Genomic DNA, 23295 nt, shown 5'->3' on the forward strand with positions numbered 1-23295 from the left:
TCCACTTCAAATACCACTTTATAAAGACATCGTGGTTCTTCTGTCTCCCAATTCATTGGTCCTTTGGTGCTCTTACGGTGTACATCACATTCAGTCTTGTATTAGAGTTGTTTGTGTACATATTTTCTGCCCTCACTCCAGGGCCAGATTAAAACCTATAAATCTTAAAATATTTTGGTCTCCTGAAAATTAAACAGTATCATTCATAGTTTCCACTATTAGAGATTTTATGCTTTTGGAATAAAATACGTCATTCTTCACCCCACTCTCCCAAAAACCCCAAAACTTTGTTCCTCTGCTTTTCTAGTTTCCCATGTGCTCCTTAGAGTGCTTAGTGGGTTTTCCAGCAGCCCGGATCCCAAGCACATGTGAGACCATGAGCATTTTCAAGCAAAAGTGTCCTTACTCCTCTTTATGAGACTGCTAAGATTAAACACGGAGCTCAGAACACAGTATGAACACAGTAAATGTATAATGAAATGAATAAGGCTAGCATATTCACTAATGAGAGCTCCTCAAATGATGAGCAAGAAGAAGTTGAAATGCTGCCATCCAAGGCTTCCCAGTGCCCCTGGAGACCACACAGCCCCCTTACACAGGAAATGACATGATTCCTGATAAGCAAGCAGTACACACTGCACAGCTTCCTTCCCTTCCTCCCCGTGCCACTCAACACCTTTGGCAAACAGCCGCCTGCCTTCATCCTTCATTAGGAAAGCATTCAAGAGACAACAGCATTCACAGTGCACGAACTAATGCTTCTTCAAATTTTTCTGGGGTCTGCTGCTGCTACTGCTAAAATCCACCTGCCTTCAGATGCAGTTTCTCAAATGGCTTAAAAGCTTCTCTGCTTTTGATCCGTGCAGCATCACTTTCTACTCCCCCAGTCAGAAACCAGAAGCCACCCACCGCCGTTTCCTGCGTGTATGGTAGTAGAAAGCTGCAGAGAACAGCTGGCCGCTGGGTTGCCAGGTTGTGAGCTGGGCAGGGAGGATCCATTGCAGGAGCATTGGGAAGCCTTGAGCACCACGCCCTGCCTGTCCACACAGCAGTACCTTCACAGCCTTTTAGCAGTTCCGATCAGGTTTCTGCCTCTTAAAGCGGCCCCACAGACTAAAAGCCATCATCTGGAATTGGGAGTAAAAGTGTCCACAGGATATGAAGCGCTCTAAGAATATTCAGCTGGGCAGGTATTTTAAGGTCACTGACTGACTCCAAATTGAAGGTAGAACCCATACTGACCGCAATTCATCACACTTCTGTAACTTCAGAACTCACTGCTGGCTCGTGGAGAAGGTTGCAATTGTATTCAGTCTGGATATCTGAACATATTGTTTAGAAATATTAGCTTATCCAGCTGCCTATGAAGCTTCCCATCTGGGCTTTCAGTTGCTACATTCTCTAAAGCTGTATCTGACCCACACCTTCCTGACACTATGTGCTTCTTCAGCATCCACCCAGTGTTACAGCTCTTTTAGAATTGATCTAGCAGGTTTTCCAGTCTTCACTGGAAAGTCCTTGCCCTAAAATATAAAAAATAATAAACCATTCACCCCCAAACTTCAGGAGGGCTTCCAATCGTCTTTAAGCACTCATTTAAAAGAAAAGTCTTTTATTCCCTTATAATAGTATTAAATCATTAGCAAATGATTCTCAAAACTATTTTTTTGAGTGCTCTCTTCCGTGTGAGAATGTAGAAAATGATGACCAAGTATATGAAGTTTTTGGTGAGCAGGGCAGGCCTGGTAGGTGATGTGAAAGCGTGTAACTATTTGTCTGTTACCTACCTAAGACCCGGAAGCCCCCTCCTCACTTTGAGTGGTCCCTCCTTTCTGGACCGAACCAATGTTCATCTTACATATGTTGATTGATGTCTCATGTTTTTCTAAAATACATAAAACCAGGCTGTGATCTGACCACCCTGGACACATGTCGTCAAGACCTCCTGAGGCTGTGTCATGGGCGCACACCCTCAACCTTGGCAAAATACACTTTCTAAATTAACAGAGACCTGTCTCAGATATTCAGAGTTCACAGTGGGGTGAAAGTGGGAGCCACCCTGAGCGAACCAATCGTCCTCACTATCCACAGTCACAAGCACATGTATTGGGTTGAATAATGTCTCCCCATATCCATGTCCACTTGGAACCTGTGAATGGGATTTTATTTGGAAATACAGTCTTTGCTGACATAATGGAGTTAAGATGAGGTCATCCTGGACTAGAGTGAGCTCTAAATCTAATAGGAACAGGTCTTTATGAAGCGGCGTCGTTGTCTAGGGTAATACCTGAGCTTTGTTTCCTTCTGCCAAGAAAATTAAGGACACGGACACACACAAGAAGGAATTTAAGAGCAGAAGTTTAATAGGCAAAAGAAAGAGAGAGGAAAACAGCTCTTTCTCCCTTGCTAGAGAGAAAGGGGCACCTGAATGGGACTCCTGGCCCACGGCAGTGCCCTTGATTTCATAGACAGCCTTGAGGAGGTAGTGTTTGATTTATGTAGGGCCCAAAGATTTGTTGGACCAGGTGTGACATTTACATAGCACAGGGAATCTGGCGGCATCACCCTAATCTTATTATGGAAATAAGATCTTTGCCTGGCCGGGGCCATATTGTCTTCTCCTTACTGTACACATGGCTGACAAAGAGAAGAGAAGATGCGGGGCCGTGTTGGACATGCCTAGTCCCAGGTGGCCTTCTCCTATTGGCACAGCTGCCAGCATTCACCCATGCAAGCTTCTAGCTTGCTTGTCTATGTCTGCAGCTCGATTTTACAGGCTGCTCATTATTAGAAAAGAAAACGATTTGAGAGCTGCTTTTCATTAAAAGGAAACCTTACTGAGGACTTCTTTACCCTCACTACCTGCCTAAATAATTTCTTCTTAACCCCTATATCACTTATAACAGGCGAAGGCAGACACAGTGGGAACACAGTGTGACAGCACAGGCAGAGTCTGGAGGGAGGCCTCTACAGGCCCAGGAATGCCTAAGGGAGACGCACAGACTGGTTTCTCTCACAGCCCCCAGAAAAACCCAACCCTGCCAGCACCTGGATCTCAGACCTCTGGCCTCCGGAACTGTGAGAGAATAACTTGCTGCTGTTTTAAGATTCCCAGCTTGTGGTCGTTTATTACAGCAGCCCTAGCAAACGAACCCAGTGTGGTTTGAAACTTCAGTTATTGCATCTACCATCAGCCCAATTCAAAAGACCATCTATTTAATCGGCAACATTTCCCCAGTCACTCCTTATGGGGCAGCATCCATTGCAGGCTACTAATTCTACTCAGTGCTTTAAGTCAGTATTGCCAGAATCATACTGAAACACATACCTGGGGCTTCTAGGGCGTCTCCTAGTCAGCCTTGTCAACAGTTTTGAAAATACCCTCTATGGCAGTCCTGAATTCCACAGAGGTGTCTGAGGGCTGTCAGTGAGAGGCGCAGCAGTAGACAGCAGTGAGAGACAATGGCCTGGGAAAAGCGCCAAACCTCTACTCAGAGCCACTCTCCTGTTTGTCGTATTTTATAAAATGAATATTTAATTATATTTCACTATTTGCTTTCATTACTAAAATTTCCCAAGATGCATGAAAAGAGAGGGTACCCCCAAAACCCAACTTTAAATAAAATAACCATGAGTATTCTGCCATACTTGTTTCTGTGTTAATGTAAGAATTTATTTGAAAAGTTCTGCAAAAAAAATTTTTTTTTTTTCTTTTTTTGAGACAGAGTCTCGCTCTGTCGCCCAGGCCGGAGTGCAGTGGCGCGATCTCGGCTCACTGTGAGCTCCGCCTCCCGGGTTCACGCCATTCTCCTGCCTCAGCCTCCCGAGTAGCTGGGACTACAGGGGCCCACCACCATACCCGGCTAATTTTTTTGTATTTTTAGTGGAGACGGGGTTTCACCATGTTAGCCAGGATGGTCTCGATCTCATGACCTTGTGATCCGCCTGCCTCAGCCTCCCAATATAATTTTTTTAAGTACTTGTTTCAATAACTCTCTTCCAATATAGATTACACTTTATTAGCTCCAATAATTGCTGCATGGTGAATTTAGTCCATTGAAAAGGAAGTGTCAGGTCTGAGTGCCAATTGTTGTACTTGACCCAAGGTAACTCTCTTTTCAAGGCACTGCGTTGGGTTCCCACTGAATTATTTTACCATATTCGAAATCCCTCGTCAGAAATTCAATGTCTTTTACTACGATACATGAAATCATCTAATAAATCTCACTGCACACTGTTACTTTGATTTCTCCAATGAACCACACCTCTCAGAATGCACACCCTTGCATAGTCCCCTGTCATGGTGACAGCAGGGTTAGCCTTGTGACTGGCTTTGACAATGGGGATATTAGCAAGCACGATGCAAGTGCATTCTGATAAGCTTGATACTGTATTTATTTGCTGTGGCTGCCATAATAATGATCACAAACTGGGTATCTTAAAACAGCTCCTTTGTCAGATGTTTCTCCGCAGTCTTCCAAGGCAAAAGGAAAAGAAAAAGAAAAAGAAATACACACAGACACATACATATATGTTTCAGTTCAATAAGTTTTTGTTGTTTTTTGTTTTGTTTCAGACAGAGTCTTGCTCTGTCGCCCACACTGGAGTGCTCTCAGCTCCCTGCACCTCCGCCTCCCAGGTTCAAGTGATTCTCCTGCCTCAGCCTCCTGAGTAGCCGGGATTACAAGCGCGTGCCACCATGCCCAGCTAATTTTTGTATTTTTCTTAGTAAAGACAGGGTTTCACCATGTTGATCAGGCTGGTCTCGAACTCCTGACCTTGTGATCCGCCCACCTCGGCCTCCTAAAGTGAGCCAGGATTAGAGGCGTGAGCCACTGCGCCCGGCCTCAATAAGTATTTATTAAGTGTATAACACATGGCAGAAACTGTGCTAGATACTAAAACTATAATGGCAAATAAGTCAATTCCTGTCCTCTGAATTGGTTACCTAGTAGAGGAGACAGACATGTAAACAAATACAGTGGAGAGTGACACACGCAATCATAAAACTATGTACAAGAAATCGAATTAGTATGGATAATTAACAACTAATGGTTGATAAGAGGTGTCAAGAAAAGCTTGTTAGCTACAGTGACACCTGAGCAGGGTTTCTAAGGGTGCACTGGGGAAAGAGGTTCACAAATCAAGAGAGCATCATGCTGAAATGGTGGTGATGGAACATGGTATATGCAGGCAGCTACAAAAATTCACTTCTACTGATGGTTCAAGGAAGGAAGGCATGAATATGAGAATGTAGGTATGAACAGAGGCCAGGTCATGGTAAGTCAGAGAGTTTACTTAACCTTGTAGAAAATGAGGAGCCACTGGAGACTTTAAAGACAAATAAGGTAGTCATATTCTTGTTGTGAAAGATCATCTGGGCTGCTATGTGCAGGACAGATTACCAGGAACAAAACCAGAAGCAACAACACCTGTTCAAGCCTGAATTCTAGTCACAGAAGTAAAGCCAGAGAGGAGAAAATGGATGTGAGCAATATCCAAAAGGAAAAATAATAGTATACACATAAGGAATGTGGAAAGAGAAGAGCAAAAATAATTTCCTATTTCTCCTTCCCTTCTTCTGGAGTTGGAACACTCAAATGGTGTGATGGGTGGCACTGGGGCTAAGGGGACAAGGCTGGCCCGGATGGGAGATTCCTTACATGCAGGAGGATCAAGTGAATGAGTCAACATATCAAGGAGAGTGGGAATGCAACTTCTCACTGTTGAAGAAAGGAGTTATAAATACGCAAAGGTGAAATTGTGATATTGGATTGGAATTGAAGGCATAGGTCTCAAATTATGGATTTTAAAGATAGGAGTGTGAGAGACAACAGATAGAAAGGGATAGATAGGTAAATTGAGAAACAGAAATGTATGAATGTGTTACATTTCCTAGTCCAGGAGCAATGACACCCCAGTTGCAATGAGCATCCTAGCATTTAGATCTCAGTTTCTAAATACCTTTTTCCACTAAAAGGAACCAGGGCTCCTTGGAGAAATGTCTGCTTCCAGGGCTGGGGCAGGGAAAGAACAAAATGAGCCTGGAACTCCATTGTACTGAAAGTAAGGAAGCACTCAGATAATGATGAGGACATGTCTAAAGGACACAGGAGCCAGCTTAATGGAGTTCCAATTGTCCACATCTGGGACATTTTGTGCATCAAAATAAAAAATGATAGTAACTGATTAGAGTCCATTGAAAAGTCAAATCTCATGAATCCATACTTATATAATACATGAATAAATAAATATGAGAGAGAAGAGAGAGCTGTAACTTAGAGTAGAATGCCAACTAATTAATGTAAATGTAATGATGGAATTAGAAAATTGTTATTATTACTATTCTGAGACAGGTCTTGCTCTGTCACCCAGGTTGCAGTGCAGTGGTGCAATCACAGTTCATTGCAGCCTCAACCTGCCGTGCTCAATCATTTCTCCCACCTCAGCCTCCCCAGTAGCTGGGACTTCAGGCACGTGCCACCACATGGCTATTTTTGTATTTTTTGTAGAAACAAGGTTTCATCATGTTGCCCAGGCTGGTCTCAACTCCTGGGCTCACACAATCCACCTCAGCCTCCCAAAGTGCTGGGATAACAGGCATGAGCCACCACACCCAGCCAGAAAATTATTATTTTGCATCCATTATAGTTATAATTAATTTAGATAGAATCATCATTGGATGGAAAAACTAGTAGGTGAAAATTTGATGAGGAAATGGATACAGTCTCAAAGTATCGCCCCCAAAATATTGATTAAGTGCTTATTAGTAGTTTAGAAATACAAATTCCTTACTATTTAGCTCTATAGTACAGAAACCTAGCCAATATCATCTTAGTTGAGTGATAAAATATAATGTTATCTATAAACAGGATAAATCCATATTAAGTTACTCCTAACAAACTGAGAAAACACAACATCATTTCCATGAAAGTCCTGCCAAAAATGCACTACCCAAATCTGACAATGAGGAGACATCAGACAAACCCAAAGTGAGGGACATTCTACAAAGTAATTAGTCTGTTCTCTTTAAAAACTTCCTTGTGAAAAACAAGGAAAGAATGAGAAAATGCTCCTGATTAAGGGAGACTAACAGAGATATAATGACTAAATACAACACATGATCCTGAGTTGGATTCTGGAATTATAAAGAACGTATTGGAAAACTGATGAAATCTGAACGGAGTCTATGGATTGTGGCTGTATTACATCAGTGTTAAGTTTCTGCTCTTTTTCATTGCTTTTTCCTTTCTTTTTTTCTTTTTTTTTTTTTAAACAGAGTCTCTGTCATCCAGGCTGGAGTGCAGTGGTACAATCCCGGCTCACTGCAACCTCCACCTCCTGGGTTCAAGTGATTCTCCTCTCAGCCTCTCAAGTAGCTGGAATTACAGGCATGAGCCACCACATCCCGCATGATGTCCCGATCTTGATGGATGCGCTCTGGTTATATAAATGTCCTCATTTTACGGAAATACATGCTGAAGTAGTAAAAGCTCATGGGGCATCATATTTGCAACTGCTCTCAGTTGGTTCAGAAAAAAATAAGAGCAATAATACGTATAAATGTGTAGATAGAATAAGACAAACGTGATAAAATGTTAAGAATTGGGGAATCCAGATGAAAGGTGTATGGAAGCTCTTCTGCTACTCCTGCAACTTTTTCATATGTTTGAAATTGTTTCAAAATGAAAAAAAAAAAAAGTATAAATATCCTAGAAAATGCAAACGCATCAGCAGAGATGGAAAGCAGGTCACTAGTTGTCTGAGTGGGGACGGGCCAGAGGGGAGAGGAGTCAGGATTACAAAGGGGACACAACAAGGGAACTTGGTGGAGAGGATATGAATATCCTTTTTTTTTTTCTTTTTTAGAGACAGGGTCATGCTATGTCACTCAGCTCATAGCTCACTGCAGCCTCAAACTCCAGGGCCCACGGGATATTCCTGCTGAGCAACTGGGAGAGACTGCAGGCTCAGGCCACCACGCCTGGCTTTTTTTTTTTTTTTTTTTTTTTTCCCCCTTTTGGTGGAGACAAGGTCTCACTATGCTGCCTGGGGCTAGTCTTGAGCTCCTGGTCTCGAGGAAATCCTCCTATTTATGACTCCCAAAGCACTGGGATTACAGGCATGAGCCACCATGCCCAGCCATGTTCATTATCTTGATTATGTCAGTGGCCCCTTTTATTTATAAGTAGGTCAAAATTTACTATGTGGCACACTTTAAAAATCTATTTATAGGTTAAATAACATGAAAGAATTGTTTTTTAATTCCTAATATTTGCCTAGGGAATACAACCAACCTCTTCATCACATGAAGACATTTTTTTTCATGCTTTTCCACATTCCTTAAATGACCTATCCCAGGAACTTCCTCCAACTTATCTACTCCTTCATATTCAAGAAGATAATGGAGTTCCATCTTCCTCCATTAACTCCCCCTATACTGAAATCTGCTGTATCTTTCATTCATTTGAATCCTATTGTTACAATACATACAATGGAAATCTACAATATTTTTATTGCTATAGTTATTTCAATTGTTATATTTTCTGCTTATTTTCATATCAGAGTTGAATGAAGATGTTTAAGTCCCTGGAGAGTTAAGTATTTTGTAGGAGGAAGAATATCAAGGTTGTGAAAAAAACCTTGTTGTGGCTGAGAAACTGGGCTGGAGTCAGGAGGCTGATCATTGCCCCAGTTCTACCACTAACTAGCCATGTGCCTACGATGCTTCATTTCACCTGTTTAGATCTAAGCTTCCCCATACGTCAAAGCAAAGGTGAGATCAATGTCATCTGTAAAAGGTTCTTGACTTTCGAATTATTTGAGTAGTGGCCGCTAGATGGAACCCGTGAGCCCATGTCCACACATGGCATTTCAGGGAGAGATGGTGCTGAAGCAGGAAGCCAAAAAGCCCGTGAGAGATTATCCTGTGCTTTGTGCAACAAGGATGGTTTGTAGGAACAACAAGAGAAGTTGTCTCTCTCAGACAATGGTGTCCTAACCTAGACACGTGGGCTAGGAAATTAGTGATCAGAGGAAGTGAGACCAAAGCTAAAGTCAGAGACATTTTCTGTTCTCCTCTTCACTAAATCCCAAGGCTCTTTAGCATGAAGTATGCAGACCCTGTGTGATTTTCTGCGTTATCTGAATAAAACTTATTTAAAGTTCCACATATTTTTAACCAAATACATTTAATGAACATTGTTCGGAGAGAAAGGGGATCCCAGTCACTTCTGTCAAAGGCATTCAAGGATATGGAGAGAAATAGCTTTTTAGAATTCGAGAATAAAATTTCTATGAAATTGGTCAAAGTGGATGAGAAGGAAAAAACCTCTCAAGCGGTAAGTAGGTAGAAAAACTATCGCTTTGTGCCATTTTAATATGTTAACAAATTATGTTAACATTTATTGAACACATCAAACACTGCAGTGTAACTGATTCTTTAATAAGTATATACAAGTCACACATAGAATGAGTGGCATGCTGGGTGCTCCTTGAATAATCCTTTTCTTTTACCAGTTAAGTTTCCTGCTGAATATTTGGAAACTCTTTGCAAACTGACTTCAGCACCTCTGTGGGATATTCCCTTCCACTGCCAACCCTAAGTTGTCAGAAACTGTCTTTGGGAAGCACGCTACATTTTCTAGAACAAATCTAGATACTTAAGAAATAATGAAGGATGATGATAATGATGATGAATGATGACACTCTGATGCAATTCATATATCACAACATTATCCAGATCCAACAAACACTGAGAATATGGTGTTTTGGCAGGATTTTTAATTCCTTTATTTCTCAAACATCTTTGTCAGTAGTCATTTTTAATGTCATTTTATAGATGATGAAACAATCTTAGAGATGTTAAGTAACTGGTGTTAATAATACAGGTGGCAAAGACAGAATTCAAAATCTGGATCTGTTGATTTATTTTGCTTTATTTTATTTTTTAGAGACAGATCTCGCTTTGTCGTCTGTCAAAGGCTAGAGTGCAGTAGCATGATCATAACTTACTGCAGCCTCGAACTCCTGGGCCCTAGCAACCTTCCCTCCTCAGCCTTCCAAGGTCTCCTGATTTCAAGTGCAGTTCTTGCCAACACACAGCGGTAAAGGGTACGATTACCTAAGCCTTAGCACAGAAGGTAGCACCCCCTCACAGGTGAGCTATCATGAAGCTATGCGACCATTTTTCTCCATCTTTTTAAGAGTTGTTTTCCGTGTCTTCCTCCTCATCACGATTATTATTCCTTTTTCATTCAGCAACAAAGAATCTGGTAGGAGACTGCACAGAAGCAGAATCACTTGCTATCAATAGTGCAACCCTACGTAACTTCCCTAATCCCTAGCAAATGAAGGAAAAATCATATACAAGCACTGACAAACAGCAACACAAGAAAGGGCAAAAAAATTACCAAGGAGTAACGCCATCTTCCCCAACTCAAACTAGGGAAAGGAAGCTTGTTTAGGAACTTAGGCTGAAGCTCACCACAGTGCCAAACACCTGCTTTCTTAAAAAGAGGTAGTGCAGATAGTGAAGCCACTGAGCCACACAGGGTGGGGGTTTTCTTTCAGTGCCTTTCTTCTTGCCCACAAACTAGTGTAGGATGTGACTGGCTCCAGCCGATCCTTATCAAGGCAGCCAGTCCTGATGGCTTGGTTTGGAAGCTCTTTGTTTACCGAAGAGAGCAAAGAGAAGAGGCATGAATTGGAAAAGGATATCTAAAATGTCCCCCAAGGCTTCATAAAGTTGACATCTTTCATCATGACTTCTGCAGCTCAGGAAACCAGGTAGCAGTCAACAGTGATGAGCTCTACTCACCAGCCCTATCACATTCACATCAAACTGAGGGTATTGTCCTTTGAACAGAAGACTCTCATGAGGAAAGCGCAGATTCCTTCTAGGTAGGAAGAAAGCTCTGTCCCTGCTCCATGTCTGCTGATCTGCAGGTAGCGGAGAGTTCAGGGCTGTTCAACTCCGTGTCCCTAACGATGCCCCAGCCTCTCTCAGTTCTGTGAACAAAACCAAGGCTGGGTTTGTTAGCACAGCCTGTGACAAAGCCTGGGCAGGTCCTTGTATTCCGGCAAAGGCTGAACCAAAGAGCAGTCTCATTGCACTATTTACTTTTTTTCTGATATACTCTCTCTGGCTCAGCACAATCGGTACAGTCCAATGCTGCAGAAGACAGACTGTTCCCTCCTCCCACAGTGGTTCTCGTCTACCTTTTGCCCTTACTGGGTGGGAAGAAATTTCTTCTTGACCTCAGCAATCCTTTCTGACAATTACCATATGCCTCAAGAGACCTGGGAAGCTTCGCCCTGTCTCGCAGTGTCACAGGGAGGCCATTCTTATCCAGAATAAAACTGAAAGCTTTTTTTTAAAAAAAAAAAAAAAAAAAAAAAAAAAAAAAAAGCTGTAATAAGTTACCTTGTCTCTGGGAGATTCTGTAACAATGAATTGCACACACTAATTATCTCCTCTATTAAAAAGTTTTTAAAAGGTTCCTCTTCATCATTTAGAGCATGTTGCCTTGGCGCTGGCCTGGAGAGGCTTAGCACAGGTAGCCAGGCTGAGTTTAATTAAAGAGTTTCCGTGTGTCAACAGCAGAGAATAACAGTTCTCACTTCTCCAACTCAGCAGGAGACTTTGATTAAAGTGAGAAGCAGCCGTGATTCTGGAGAGCTCGTCTTCCTCCCGTCTCCTCTCCCAGATGTGCAGGTGTCCTTCCCCCAGCACCATGGAAGAAGGGGTCCAGGAAGGAGATGTCACACTTGCCTGTGACCCCCGCCTGGTCCGCAGAAAGGCAGAGAAGACTCGCTTATGGAGGAAAAAAGACGGCTCTGTCTGGAGCTTCTGTGAATTATATAATGTGTAAGTGATTTCACTACAAAGCAGTGAAATTTTTAAAAGTTAACCAGGTAGCCCTTTTTTATTCTAATTCGTAGAAAATACTTTTATTTCTTGAGTTAACTACACGGTTTTACTTGCTTAATTGTTGTAAAGTTGTTTATTTTGTGAATAAGAAACCTATGGTCCAAGCGTATATAGTGAAAAGTAAATCTTCCTCCCATCTCATTGCCCTGGCCACCCAGCTACAATTTTCTTGTATACCCTTGCAAATATATTTCACTCCTTTATAGGCTTAAGTGTCTGTGTGTGTATGTGTCTGTGTGTGTGTGTTTACTTATTGTTTATCTGAAATTCAAATTTACTTATGCACCCTATGTTTGATCTGGCAGCCCTATATTAGCTGTAGCCCTGTACTAGGCCCTCTCAGAGGGCACAGATAGGGGCCATATATATTAACCCATGTATATACACATATCTATTATGATTTTTATATATGTGGTTAAATATGAGTTCATACTAATATCTCTGAATCTAATCCAGTATCACAGGGTTCCTTCCAGCCTTCTGCCTGTGCATATCTATAACTTCTCTCTCCAACAGTGAAAAACGTGACCCCACGATCCACTTTTATTTACTTATTTGCCCATTATTACTTACGGTGCATGTAAAGCTGTTCCAGCATGAGTAACATCCCCCCCACTCGCCGCCCCAACCCGATGAGAAACTAACTTGCCAGTTGGAACACAGTGCTTATGTCCAGTTCCTTTGGCCTTTAGCCTTACAATTGTAAGTCAAAGCAGCACCTGCAAGGTTACTTTGGTTTGCTCCTTTTCCCAACCCCTTCAGGGATGTTATGTGCACGGTTACATTCATTTGTGAAAGTCTGTAGTTCCCACCATCCTGGTTGATATATTTTTTTTAATTGTGTACATTAGAGTTCCATCTTTGTGATGTACAGTTCTAGAGATTTTTGACAAATGCAGAGCCATTTATCCCAACTCAGTATCATACAGAATTGTTCCTACCCACTCCCAACTACCCCCCCCATCCCCCCTTCTGGAGACAGAATAGTTCTCTGCCACCCAGGTCGGAATGCAGTGCTGCGATCATAGCTCACTGCAGTCTCAAACTCCTGGGCTCAAGCAATCCTTTTACCTCAACCTCCTGAGTAACTGGGACGACAGGTGTGTGCACACATGCCCAGCTAATTTTTTTACTTTTTGTAAACATGGGATTTTGCTATGTTTCCCAGGTTGGTCTTGAACTCCTGGCTCAAGCGATCTTCCCACCTCAGCCTCCCAAAGTGCTGGGATTATAGGTGTGTGCCACCACACCCAGCCCAGAACAGTTCTGTTACCCTAAAAATTCCACCCATGAATTATCTCTGCAGTTAACATACAGTTAATCTACCCTCTTCCTACTACCGCCAATCCCTGGCATCTGTTTTCCATCCCCATAGTGTAGCTGCTTCTAAAATGTCATATGAATGGATTTATACAATGTGTGCACCCTTTGGAGTCTGGCTCCTTTCAATTAGCAAAATTCATTTAAGACTCACCCACATAATTGTGTGAATCAATAGTTTATTCTTCCTGTTTTTTTTTTTTTTTACAACAGAATAGTACTCCATTATATGAATGTACCATGGCCAGGAACTGTGGCTCATGCCTGTAATTCCAGCTCTTTAGGAGGCCAGGTGGGAGGATCGCTTGATCCCAGGAGCTTGAGACCAGCCTGGGCAACGTAGGAGACCCCATCTCCATAAAAAAAAAAAATTTTTTTAAACATTAGCCAAGCATGGTGGTGCACACCTGTAGTCCCAGCTACTCTGAAGGCTGAGGTGAAAGGATTGCTTGAGCCCAGGAGTTTGAAGCTGCAGTGAGCTATGATCATGCCACTACACTCCAGCCTGGGCAACAAAGTGAGACCCTATCTCAAAACAAAGCAAAACAAAAATTACCACAATTATTTTATCCACTCATCTGTGGAAAGACATTTTGGTTGCTTCTAGGTTTTGGAGATTATGAGTAAAATTGCTATAAACATTTGCATACAGGTTGTTTTGTGAATGTGAGATTTCAGTTTACTTAGGTAAAGATCTAGGAATATGATTGTTGGGAAGTTGTATGTTTTTGTCTTTCCTACAGAGGCAGAAGCATCAGGACAGTCTGCACAGGCAAAAATCATATCTAAATCACTACGCAGACACAGGAGAGAGCAGGACTGGCATGTTTGGAAGGTCTGGGTCTCCATGAACTCCATTAAACAGGAAGGGGCGATAAGCAACCTTCTGGTTTAAGAGTCACAAAGTGAATCTTCCAGGTGAGGGTCAGCTTGCTAAAGATAAGCCATAAACAAAGTCACATGTCTTGAATCACAGTTACCACTCTAGAGGAAACATGGTAATTTAATGTAAAGTTGCCTATTCTGCTTCCCTTTCTAGGCACATGATTAGTGGAGGTGGCAGAACAGGAATCTGATTCAGAGTTTAGTTTGCTCTAATAATTTAAATAATCTTTTAGAAATTTCCCAGTCATAATGTAGCTTTGGAAAAAGGAGTGAGAAGCCTCTAGTCTTATGATGGTTCTTGACCTATCCTGGTTGGCATCAGCTTCTCTCTAGAGTGATGACCCTTGCTCACCTGGTCACCGCTCCCCTGTAAGGATCTGATGCTGAGCTCTGTGGCTGGTGAGCTTGTGATCTATTCTTTCACATATGAGGAAACTGTAGCCTAGAGAGTTTGAGCGACTTGCTTAACATTTCTCTGAGGAAATTTCACAGTACTCAAGGTCTCTCCTAAGGAAAACAGTAGTTGAGTGTGGGAGAAGGTGGGAATAACATGTTTCCATGAGATAAGCGAGAAGAGCAAAGACGAGTTGGAGAAGACAGATAATTGATTGAATATCATAGAAAGTCCTGGAAAGAATGGTAAATGTCAACCAATTCAAATAGTTTTAACAGATGAAGAAACAAGACCAGAGAGGTTACGTGCCTTATCCAGGGTCACACAGATAGTCAATGTCAGAGAGAGGACTTAGACTCCTGGTTTCTCACTCGTAGCGCTTAACTTTTTTCATTTCTCTCTGTAAAATCATCTCAAATAGTCTGCCCTTTATTTAAAAAGAGATGAAGTGAGCATCCGTAGAAGCCCAGAAGGTTGTAGAACATAAAGCAGATAGAAGATCAGTTTCCTCTCTGACAATGATTTCCTGCAAAAAGTTGAGATTATTTTGGTTCAATTAAAATTACTATGCTCCTTTTATGAGAAATATATTGAGATAGGAGATAAATTGGTACCACATGAGTAAAAAAAATTGGTGCTTTTCCTCCATCTGTTCATTCTTTTGTGGGAAGACACAAACACCCTGTCTTCTACTGACTGATAATCATGAAAAGTGCTAAATAAGAAGTATAAAAGGGACTGAGAATTTAAGGAAAAGAGAATTTAAGAATATTTAGCAGGCATTAGATCCTTGTTAAAAATCTATATTCTTGACTTTAAAAGGACTTTACTACTTGGAAATGATGAAAATCATTGAAAATGATTCTAATTAAAGATACATCTGTCTTACAGAAGATTTTAAAATAGATTAGCTTATGGCCAAATGTATTTATTTCTACCATTAATATTGATACTGTGGTTTTTGTTTAATGCCTGTACACAGCTTTTACATTGTATAGTCTGTTTACACCCTATAGATCTACCTCTATGGTTTTCTTTCTTTTTTGGGGGGGTGGGAGGAGCATTCTGCTTTGTCACCCAAGCTGGAATGCGGTGGCTCAATCATTACCCACTGGAACCTCAAATTTCTGGGCTCAAGTGATCCTCCCACCTCAGCCTCCTGAGTAGCTGTGACTACAGGTGTGTACCACTACACCCAGTTAGGTTTTTCGATGTTTCATAGAGACAGAGTCCGGCTATGTTGCCAGCCTGGTCTCAAACTGCTGGCCTCAAGCAATCCTTCCACCTTGGCCTCCCAAAGTGCCAGGATTACTGCACTGTGTGAGTCACAGTGCCCAGCCTACCTCTGTGGTTTTCTTGAGGATGATTTTCTCTTCCCATTGAAATCTTTCTTACATCTTGCTTCACCTAATTTAGTGACTTTATGTAATCATTAGGTTAATCATCATCTCATCTAAGGTGAACAGCAAGCCCTGAAGAAGTTGAAAATGAAAGAACATGGTCTCAATGTTTAAAAACCTAACACATTTAATGTATTCATTAAACTACGTGTTGGTGCATTCCCTCAGCCAACACATATTCATTGAGAAAATATTAGGGACTAAATATTATGCTAGAAAGTAAAAACATCATAATAATAGAGCTTAAAAATCTCCTAAGAAAGACTTACCAAGAAACCAAAATAAGAGGGTGGATCACGAGGTCAGGAGATCGAGACCATCCTGGCTAACACAGTGAAACCCCGCCTATACTAAAAATACAAAAAATTAGCCGGGCGAGGTGGTGGGCGCCTGTAGTCCCAGCTACTCGGGAGGCTGAGGCAGGAGAATGGCGTGAACCCGGGAGGCGGAGCTTGCAGTGAGCCGGGATCGCGCCACTGCACCCCAGCCTGGGTGACAGAGCGAGACTCCGTCTCAAAAAAAAAAGAAAGAAATGTGGTCAGGGAATGTAAAACATGGTTGGGAGTCAAGGAATGCTTCTTAAAATAAAGGGAAAAAGTCTTCAATTTTGAGTTATATTCTTCATCTTCAATGTGGCTTCCAAGATTCACTGGTTTGTTTCTTTTTTCTTCTTTTTTGAGACGGAGTCTTGCTGTGTCGCCCAGATTGGAGTGCAGTGGTGCAAACTCAGCTCACTGCAACCTCAGTCTCCTGGGTTCATGCCATTCTCCTGCCTCAGCCTCCCGAGTAGCTGGAACTACAGGCGCCCCCCACCACGCCCCGCTAATTTTTTTTTTTTGTATTTTTAGTAGAGATGGGGTTTCACCGTGTTAGCCAGGATGGTCTCGATCTCCTGACCTCGTGATCCACCCGCCTCGGCCTCCCAAAGTGCTGGGATTACAGGCCTGAGCCACCGCGCGCGGCCCATTGGTTTGTTTTCACTAAGAAAATAGTTTACTTAGTAACTATAGACACTATTTGGGCCATTAAGAAAAGTAAACACTAGATTGCATGTTTTGGTTTTAGATGATGAAGCTTGTCTCAGAATGTAAACCTATTTTCTTCTCTTTTCATTGCTCTATGGGATGACAAACTTTAATGAATGGATGAGACTCATTGGAAACTAGTTACTATCTATGGCCATACCACCCTGAATGTGCTGGATCTTGTCTGAAAACTAATAATTAATGAGTATAGAAACAGGGGTAGCCGGGCGCGGTGGCTCAAGCCTGTAATCCCAGCACTTTGGGAGGCCGAGACGGGCGGATCACGAGGTCAGGAGATCGAGACCATCCTGGCGAACACGGTGAAACCCCGTCTCTACTAAAAATACAAAAAATTAGCCGGGCGAGGTGGCGGGTGCCTGTAGTCCCAGCTACTCGGGAGGCTGATGCAGGAGAATGGCGTAAACCCGGGAGGCGGAGCTTGCAGTGAGCTGAGATCCGGCCACTGCACTCCAGCCTGGGAGACAGCGAGACTCCGTCTCAAAAAAAAAAAAAAAAAAAAAAAAAAAAAAAAGAAACAGGGGTGCTGTTAAAGTGTTTTAAAATCCTTAAAAGCTCTCACATAAGTCAAACATGCCCCTAGTCATTTTGTTTATGCTATGAATTCACCTGGCAAATTGTTTCATACATAATTAAGGGTAAGTTTCAGATCAGCTTATGTAGAAACAATTGCAAATGAATGGAACTGAATTTCTGAGGTTTTTATTTTATTTTATTTTATTTTATTTTATTTTGTTTTATTTTATTTTATGAGACCAACTCTTGCTATTGCCCAGGCTGGAGTGCAGTGGCATGACCTGGGCTCACTGCAACCTCTGCCTCCTGGGTTGAAGCAATTCTCCTGCCTCAACCTCCCAAGTAGCTGGGATTACAGGCGCGTGCCACCACACCCAGCTAATTTTTGTGCTATATTAGTAGAGACGGAGTTTCACCACATTGGCCAGGCTGGTCTCGTACTCCTGACCTCAAGAGATCTGCCTGCCTCGGCCTCCCAGCGTGCTCAGATTACAGGCATGAGCCACCAAGCCCAGCCTGAAATTTTATTTTAAATAGAAAGACATTAGCAGCATTTGGTATCCCATGTTTGTTCATTTCGATCTCATGTGCTGTACATCACCCAAAATATGTTGTGTAATTAGCTCATTTTTATTTCTGATCACATATACTCTCTAACTTTTGATGATACAAATAACAAGGTTTTTTCTTCTTCAAATTAGAGAGAAAAAGAAAAAAATTATCACAGATAACAGGGCCCCAGGAAAAACACCAAAATATTAATAATGGTTACCTTTGAACTGTGAGACCGTGGGCGATTTTACTGTTTTGTGTATTTTTTTGTATTTCCCAAGTGCTCTATAGTTAGCATACCTTGTTTAAGAATTGAAATAAAATTATAAAATTCATGCATCATTCTAGTAGATTTAACCTAAAATATTAATTTCAAGAGCATAATACTTAAGGAGTATGGAGGGTGTGGTGCCTCGTGCTTGTAATCCCAGCCAGCACTTTGGGAGCGTGAGGTGGGAGGATTGCTTGAGGCCAGGAGCTTGAGATTAGCCTGGGCAACATAGCAAAACCCCGTCTCTACACAATTTTACAAAATTAGCCAGGCATAGTGTTGCACACTTGTACTCCCAACTACTCAGGAGATTGAGGCGAGAGGATAGCTGGAGCCCAGGAGTTTGAGGCTGCAATGAGCTATGATCATGCCACTGAACTCTCGCCTGGGTGACAGAATGAGACCTTGTCTAAAAACAAAACAAAACAAAAACTTGAGGAATAAACACTTTTGTGAGCAGTTCTGTGTGGTCCACATTTAATTTTAATCTCAATATAATGTTGGCTTCCCAAAGCCCCTGAATCAGAGTGCCTAAGGATCAGAGACATATCAGCAGGCTAACAGTGACAGTGAGCTGACACCAGTGTTATAGAGAACTAGTAATTGATCTAGCAACTCTGAGCTAGAAACTTTGTGGAAAGAGAAGTGGAAGTAGAAGAAACAGAAGCAAAGAGAGGCTGAGTCATAATGGCAGACCACTGTGTCGAGAACCACAAATGTCCACTCTTAAATAACAAGATAATGGACTGATAGAGCTGCTTCTTCTCAGAATAGCTGGGCTCAGGGAGACCTGTGTGTCCCGTTCCTCGGCTTGTGACTGATGACACTATTTTATTCTGTTCCTGCTTTCATATGTTCTCACAACATAAACCATAAACTGAGGCAACCTCAAGATGTATCTGTTCCTTGCAACCTAAAAGAAGCTGCCTGGTGTAAACAAATGTATAGGTTACATAATAAAGTTAAAACAAACAACAACAAAACACTGTGATAAATAGTCTAGAAGGTACATTTTGTCTGTGTTTCAAATTATTTTCTGAGGATTGGGTCCTGGACTTAAAATGGACCGGCCAAAGAGGTAAGAACTTTTCTAATCCTGCCAAAGAGTTTTTCGTAAATTGCTTTGATTACCATTTGGTGGTTTGTTATTTTGGTATGATTTTTTATTTTTTATTTTTTAATTTCTTATTTTGTGAATTTTCTATTTCGGTTCTCTGTGTACAAGACACTGTACTTTGGCCAAATCAATCTCCATTTGCAACATGTTCCTCCCTTGACTCCACTATAGAGACAGTGAACTCTAAATTTTAATGTTCCACCCCCACCCCCCTATTGATATGAGAAATAAGTCTTCTGGTACATTCCTCTCCAATTTCCGTCTTCTTTCCACTTGAGCTGCCAGGAGATGCAACAGTCATTTTAAAACCAAAAGATAAAAACTACATACTAAGAATGCATGAACCTAAAGATTTACAGAGCCTGGGACACTGGTGATATTTGGAGTCAATGTATCAGCTTTGGACTGATCCCCATGGGACTTCTTGTTACCCAAATGAAACAGTCCTTCCTTTCATCTGTTAAGCCACTATGTTTGTTTTGATGGTTCTCCGTAGCCAAATACAGTTTTGACTGCTATACCCATTTTTTTCTTATGGATGTTCATGACTTCTTTTATATTGTGGATTGTATTGTGAATATATATCATGTTTGTTGCAAATATTTTCTCAGTCTTTTTGTCCTTTAATTTAAGATATTATTCAATGTGCATAAGGTTTTTATGTTTCTCCTAATATATATATCCATTTTTTCTGATTTATTCAATTGAAAAACTGAGAATGTAGCTGATAATTTTGAACATTATTGAAGAAGACATCAATAAAACAAAACATAGTCTAGCAATTACAAAACAGAAAAACAACAGTGAAGTTTTGTTTGGTTTGGTTTGATTAGTTTTTTTGAGACAGGGTCTTACTCTGTTGCCTAGGCTGGAGAGCAGTGGCATGAACACAGCTCACTGCAACGTTGACCTCCTGGGATCAAGCTATCCTCCTGCTTCAGCCTCCCATGTAGTCGGGACTATAGGTGTAAGCCACAACACCTGGTTAATTTTTAAACTTTTTGTAGAGACGGAAATCTCATGCTGCCAAAGCTGATCTCGAAATCCTGGGCTGAAGTAATCTTCCCCGCCTCAGCCTCCCAAAGTGCTAGGCCTTCAGGCGTGAGCCACCATACCCAGACACAATGAAATATAAAAATACGTATTACATATAATATATTACAGTGAAATACATAACAATAATAATAATGAAAATGAGTTGAACTTCTTAAACTTCGCTATTAAAAGACAGTGGTTCTCAAGCTGGTTAAATACACACCCTTGCACTCACAACCATATACACACACAGTCTATGTAGGTTGTAAAACATACTCAAACCAAAATAAGCAAAAACATTGAAAGCAAAAAGATAAGCAAAGGTATACCAAGAAATTAAAATAAAAAGAAAGCAGGAATTAATATCTGACAAAGTGTAACTTAAGGTAGAAAACAAAAAGTAGGGCAAAAATCTCCACTTTATTGATAAAGCTGTGCTGTAGTCTGAGCTGTGTGATTTTATTCATAAACACTAGATAAATATATAGAGAGCAAAACACAACAGAAAGACAAGAAGAAAATTACAGAACCTAATTGTAGTGGGAAGTTTTAACACAGTTTACTCTTTGGAAGGCAAAATAAGTAATACATAAATGAGTAACACAATTCGGGGGTCCCCAATCCCAAGGCCACAGACCCGTACCTGTTCATGGCCTGTTAGGAACTGGGCCACACAGCAGGAGGTGGCGGGGGTGGTGAGTGAACATTACCGCCTGAGCTCCGCCTCCTGTCAGATCAGCAGCAGCATTAGATTCTCATAGGAGCAAACCATGTGAACTGTGCATGCAAGGGATCTAGGCTGTGAGTTCCTTATGAGAATCTAATGCCTGATGATCTGAGGTGGAACAGTTTCATCCTGAAACCATCCCCCAACCCCCATCCATGGAAAAATTGCCTTTTATGAAACCTATCCGTGGTGCCAAAAAGGTTGGGGATGGTTGATGTAACATATTTTATTTAATAAATACTTATAAAATTATGTATGCTTCAAAACCACCTGCCCTCTTTTATAATGTGCCTGAAATATTTATTATAATTTAATAGTTTGTCAGAAAATAATTTTAAGAAATCACAAATCCAACAGACCTTATCAGTCTCTTAGCATAATGCAAAGGAAATTAATTTTAAAATTTAAGTTTAATAATATCCTGAAATATCTTTTGAGTGAAAGGGGAAATCCACTGTATGCATATACCACCTTTTGTTTATTCATTCACTAGTAGATGGAAATTTTGATTGTTTCCACTTTTGGGCTATTATGAATAATGCTGCTATGAACATTCGTGTACAGGTTTTTGTGCGAACACGTTTTCAATTCTCTTGGATATACAACATTGAAATTGCTAGGTCACATGTAACTCTATTTGTAATGTTTTGAGGAATAGTTAAAGAGTTTTACAAAGTGGCTGCATTTTCCCATTTCTACCAGCAATGTATAAGGGTTCCAATTTCTCTGCATTCTCTCCCATAATTGTTATTGGCCGTCTTTTTTTATTATACAGCCATCACAGTGGGTGTGAAACAGTATCACGTGTTTTTTATTTTTTATTTTCATTTCCTTAATGACTAATGATGCCAAGCTTTTTTATGTACTTATTGATCTTTTATATATATATATATATCTTCTTTGAAGAAATGTTTATTCAAATACTTGGCCCATTTTTACTTGGGTTGTCTTATATTGTTTAGTTTTGAGATTTTTAATATTCTGGATACAAGTCCCTTATTGGTTATATGATTTGCAAATACTATCTCTTATACTGTGGGTTGTCTTTTCATTTTCTTGATAGTGTCTTCTGAAGCAGAAAAAATTTTCTTTTTAAGGAAATCTAATTTATTATTATTACTTTTTTGGGCCACTTTTTTATTTGGTGTTATAGCTTAGAAGACTGCCTAACCACTGTTCAGGAATATTTACTACAACACTCTCTCCCAAGAGTTTTATAGTTTTGAATTTTTTTTTTTTTTTTTTTTTTTTAACAGAGTCTTGCTCTGTCGCCCAGGCTGCTGGAGTGCAGTGGTGCAATCTCGGCTCACTGCAACCTCCGCCTCCTGGGTTCAAGCAATTCTTCTGCCTCAGCCTCCCGAGTAACTGGGACTACAGGCACGTGCCACAATGCCGCTAATTTTTGTATTTTTAGTAGAGACAGGGTTTCACCACATTGGCCTGGCTGGTGTCGAACTCCTGACCTCATGATTCGCCTGCCTTGGTCTCCCAAAGTGCTGGGATTACAGGCATGAGCCACCGTGCCCAGTCTAGTTTTAATTTTTATATTTATGTTTACATTTCATTTTGAGTTGACTTTTAAAATCTAAACGTAGGAGGTACAAGTGCAGTTGTGTTATATGGACATACTGCATGGTGGCAAAGTCTGGGTTTTTACCGTAACCATTGCCGGAATTATGTACATTATATCCATTAAGTCATTTTTCATCTCTTAACCTCCCTTCCTCCTCACCCTTCTGAGTCTCCAGTATCTATTATTCCACACTCTATGTCCATATATATACATTTTTTAGCTCCCACTTATAAGTGAGAACGTGCAGTACTTGACTTTCTGTTTCTGAGTTACTTCACCTAAGATAGACCTCTAGTTCCGTGCATGTTGCTGCAAAAGTCATGAGTTTTTTGTTTGTTTGTTTGTTTGTTTGTTTGTTTGTTTGTTTTGAGACAGTCTCACTCTGTCGCCCAGGCTGGAGTGCAGTGGTGTGATCTCAGCTCACTGCAAGCTCCACCACCCAGGTTCACGCCATTCTCCTGTCTCAGTCTCCCAAGTAGCTGGGACTACAGGCACCCGCCACCACGCCTGGCTAATTTTTTTGTATTTTT

General features: G+C 41.1%; 1 non-coding gene across 1 annotated transcript; it reads left to right on the forward strand.

The window, feature by feature from the left end:
* The first annotated feature begins 1458 nt into the window (after window positions 1-1458).
* On the forward strand, window positions 1459-1520 carry LOC119621326 (U7 small nuclear RNA). The gene has a single exon (XR_005237876.2). It is a non-coding gene; the product is annotated as a U7 small nuclear RNA (small nuclear RNA).
* The last annotated feature ends 21775 nt before the right edge of the window (window positions 1521-23295 follow it).

Source organism: Chlorocebus sabaeus, chromosome 11, assembly GCF_047675955.1.
Source record: "Chlorocebus sabaeus isolate Y175 chromosome 11, mChlSab1.0.hap1, whole genome shotgun sequence".
NCBI classification, from domain to species: Eukaryota; Metazoa; Chordata; class Mammalia; order Primates; family Cercopithecidae; genus Chlorocebus; species Chlorocebus sabaeus.